The sequence below is a fragment of the Hibiscus syriacus genome, unplaced genomic scaffold, assembly GCF_006381635.1.
Source record: "Hibiscus syriacus cultivar Baekdansim isolate YM2019G1 unplaced genomic scaffold, ASM638163v2 tig00111621_pilon, whole genome shotgun sequence".
NCBI lineage: Eukaryota > Viridiplantae > Streptophyta > Magnoliopsida > Malvales > Malvaceae > Hibiscus > Hibiscus syriacus.
The window spans coordinates 310404-314900 of record NW_024063138.1 but is presented as its reverse complement, the minus strand read 5'-3'; the positions used below and the strand labels follow the sequence as shown (position 1 = coordinate 314900).

General features: G+C 33.0%; 1 long non-coding RNA gene across 1 annotated transcript; it reads right to left on the bottom strand.

Annotated features, from left to right (window-relative positions):
- Window positions 1-1657: 1657 nt before the first annotated feature.
- LOC120165961 lies at window positions 1658-3173 on the bottom strand. The gene is made up of 3 exons (XR_005519876.1): window positions 2925-3173; window positions 2453-2530; window positions 1658-1735 (listed from the first exon to the last, which is right to left on the bottom strand). It is a non-coding gene; the product is annotated as an uncharacterized LOC120165961 (long non-coding RNA).
- Window positions 3174-4497: the final 1324 nt, after the last annotated feature.

The following is a 4497-nucleotide window of genomic DNA, read 5'->3' as shown; positions in this document are numbered from 1 at the left end:
CAATCTAGATATTTCACATTGCCCATATTATGTAGGTGCACTCCAACCCAATTAGGATGAATTTACATCAATTTACAACCCTACACCTACACATAAGACATAAACTTATCTTGCACATTCAATAACATCTAAGTTGATTCATTTATATAAACATATCCCAAACTTGGTATCCCACTAATGTGAGATATAAATTTTCCATTTTCCTCAACATCATTCAGAAGTAGTTATAAAGGTCTCTTGGAGTACACTACTCATTGAAAAAATAACTCAAAGTTTTCAAAATTTTATTTGAACATTTGTTACTGAAATTATGTGAGCATTTTGACTATTGATTTTCACTTGTCTGAACTAACTAAAGTGATTGATTTGACTATTAAATCAATTGATTGGAGACATTCATTAATTTTGATAAATGAGATGTTTTCCTGTTGTTTTTAAGCCCTTCTCCTAATTTATAAGTAGATAGCTTTTGTGCTCACATCAACAATCCCCAAACTCAATTCTCTTGCATCCTCCATAAATTGTTCTTTTAAGTTTTTTACTTTCTTCAAAGTTACTAGAAGAATAATACCATCTATTTTCACTTCAGATTTTGGGTGTTCAAAATATTGAAGAATTATATTAACATCAAGAGATAATGACTATTTCAAGGATTACACTAATCATGATGATTTGGTTTAGAATATAGTGATTCTTCCACGAAATGATCACTCGCCGTTGCCCCAGAAAACTACCCACTTCATTGATATATATAATAGTTGGCTGCACCTTATAAGCCAGACTAACGACGGCAGTCCTGCAACAATATTAATATAATCTTACGAACCCTTAATTGTATAACAAGGATTAAACCCCCCCCCCCCCACTATGTTCGCCTAGTTTATGGGCGTTGCCAAACCATTTACTCATCAAATTTGACTCTTAACATTGATAAAGACACCCCCAATTTTTTTTGCAAAGGCTTTGGCAAGCATGGTTTTTCTTGTCCGTCCAAAAGCACCCCTTTTTAGGGACTCTAAGAGGAAGAATACCCAACTCGTACAATTCGTTTCTGATTCTGTCAAACCTACCAACAGATTCAAATTCAACGTCTATATTATTTAGGATATGATAAAATTTGATCTCATAATCATTTGAGTTGTATTTTATGAATCGACTCTCCGTTTATATTATATTTTCGAGTTAGTGCTTGAAATATTATGTCATCGAGCTAGTGCTTGAAAGCAATAATGGTGTCAGTAAACATCATTAGATATGATTTTATCATATACCAGTCAGTAGGTAACATCCAATTTTTTAACGTAAAAGGACGAGGATAGCACATACGAATAATCGAGTGATAGTTTTGTAACTTTTAATAGTCTAAGAACTCACCAAAGCAATGTCCTACAATTGAGGATCATTTGTATAACCCCTAGACTCGACTTAGGCACTACCAATGAATCTCGGAAACCACGTTAACAATAATTCATAAAACATAAAAAGAGCTCATACATAAATAATAATAAATATTCATATCTAATAAAATACTGCATGCTAAATTATATAGTCTAAAGTCTCAAATATGTAATAAACTCTCAATATGATAAAAACATAAAATATAATAATAATAATAATAATAATAATAATAATAATAATAATAATAATAATATGAAATGGCCATACTATATATAAAATAATAAAATGTCTCCAGTCGATCCTCCAATGTCTAGACGATTCTATCGATCACAAGAATCTGAAAAATAAAAAACTAATGGGGTGAATTATAGAGCCCAATGTATCCTCTAACTGTAAGTCAAACACCAAAGATTCAATCCATATCATAAAAACACTTATACATATAAAATGTGATACATGGTATGGATGCAATGCAACCCAATCCATTTAGCTCTATCACATTACCATATGGTTATTGGGTTTACCATCCCGGTTGGATGAATCAATTGATAGTTGGATTTATCATCCTAGTGGATGAACCAATCGATAATTAGATTTATCATGCCAATGGATGAACGAATCGATAATTAGATCACTTCTGTAACGCTATCCCATCCCGATGCAACATACATTATGATATGAATAATGCACACACTCATATTAAAGCAGAACGATCACAACATATTCGATTCATCATGTTTTGCTTACTGATATAAACAAAGTTTAATTATTCAGTAAAAACACACGTCGATAAACACAAATCACAGATTTTCATATCATATCATCAATGCTCAACATATCCCATACATGGCACATTTAAGTATATAACATATAGCACCAAACAAGGAACACACCTCTAGCAAGTTATAGTACTAACTCTAAACATGTTTCCCACGCTCGGTAGCACTAGATCCAACAACATTAGAACTTCCAAGTTCGAAACACTATTTTAATATTCAAAACAACTCATATACTAACTATAAGGATATAAGATTCCCAAGTTAAAACATCTTACGTGTAACTTTAATCGAACCGTCATAACCGTCATGATTAATATAATCCACTGGCGAGCGCTCGGGAGAGATTAGGTAACCTTTATAAACAATTAATAACAACTAAGTCAATTTCTAAATAATAATTGTAATATAAAAGTCTAAATAATCAATAATAATGATAAATAAAGGTCGTCGGGTTAGAATTTAACAAAACATAATGCAAAAACAGACTCATGACATTAAAAAAATGTCAAGGTAGAGGCCTTAAAAAAGTCAATGGTCGGGTTAGATTAACAGGTCGGGTCAATGGGTCAGGTTGGGTCAATGGTCGAGTCTGGTTCGGTTTGGTTGGAATGAACTAGTTCAGCCTAAATTGGTTTAGATGGGTCCAAGACTCTCCCCTGGTAAGAGGCGGCACGTGCGACGGCTATGGTCACCAAAATTCAACCAAAATTTCCAAAATTACTATACACGAGACGAGGAACCCCTTACCGTGGTTGGTTTGCGGTGCTTTACAGCGGAGACTCGATTTCTTAGAAACCCGAAAATTCCCTCTATTCACTCCCACGAACGATGGCGACGGTGGAGATGCGGTCGGTCGAGTTTTGATCGGGATGACGAGAGAAATAACGTGATATGGATGATGTCGACAACGGTAACTGACAAAATAGTGAACGAACATACTTTTGTTTAGAACGAAAATTAATTTGGAAAACTCCCCTTCTCACTCTGCGGTTGCACTAAAACAAAATGAAGGAAAAGGCCCAACTACTCCAAAACAAGGTATTTACATCTAACCTAATGGGAAAATTACAAGTTTTACCATTAAACTTTTTAGGGTTTTCGTTTTGGTCTCTCTGATTCAATTCACATTCAAACTAGTCCTTATTTATCCTATAATCTCTTAATCTAAATTTTGAGGTGTGACAATTTGTGTATTTTACCCTTAGTTTTTCGGGTTTTTCTTGTTCTTCCCCTATCTTCAAAGCCTTGAAAGTAGTATGCTCTCTTTCATTGTAATTGCTTCCGTCATCTTCTTCCTTAGTTTGTCATATTTTCTTGGATAAACTTTGCTATTTTCTTGCATGTTTTTTACATATGCTATTTTCCTCTATGGATGTTTTCATATTAGAGGTTCCGATAATTAAAACTCGATTGATTGGTTGTTGAGATTCGGATTTGTTATTTTATTTATTTAATATTATTTTCGTTTTCTCTCAATTTTTTGTTTGTTAATTTGTGCTTTCTTTCTTTACATGTTCTTTGATTTGGGTTTGTTTGATTTCTAATTTGAATTTCTAATATTGATTTTGTAGTTGGTTAAAGGACAAGATCAAGAAAAAAATCAGTTGTCAAGATCAACAAAAGGAACCATCTCTCTATTTGGCTGATAAAAATGTAAAATAAATAAATAAAATTTCATATTGTATTTACTCGAATTGTGTAGGAAATTGGGACATATTTACATCTCAAAACTTTGAGCAATATTTAATGCTTACACGTCTAACATTCATGATGCTCGAACCGAGACAAAAAAACAATTCCTTTATCACTGAAGTCGCTTTGTTTGTGCAACTTTGAGCAAGACTAAATATGATAAAAGGCCATAATTTTAGTAGGATGACCTAAAATTTCACCTGCCCCACCCTATTGGCATCTCTTAGATCTATAAGCTTTCTCACAATTTAATCTTAGATTCCAGTTTATGAGTAGGATGGAGGTCTAAAAAGTATTAGGGGTATATACAATGCATCCTGAGATTGCAGCCTTAACTATCAATTCTCTGCTTGAAATGTTGCTTCTATCTCTACTTTTTTACTTGTGGTGAAGTGGGGATCATATATATAAATATACAACGAGAAGGAGATACAATTTTCCATGAAAAATATATCATAAGTTCTTACAAATGACAATTGATTTCAGTTTACATACCAGGGTTTAGCAGCATCCTATATCAAAATCTAAAAGCTTTGCACCTCTCTTCTGTATAAATACAGTCCAATACCTTCTCTAAGATCACCATTTTCTGCCAAACTCATATACAGTAAAATGCTCAATGAAGTCC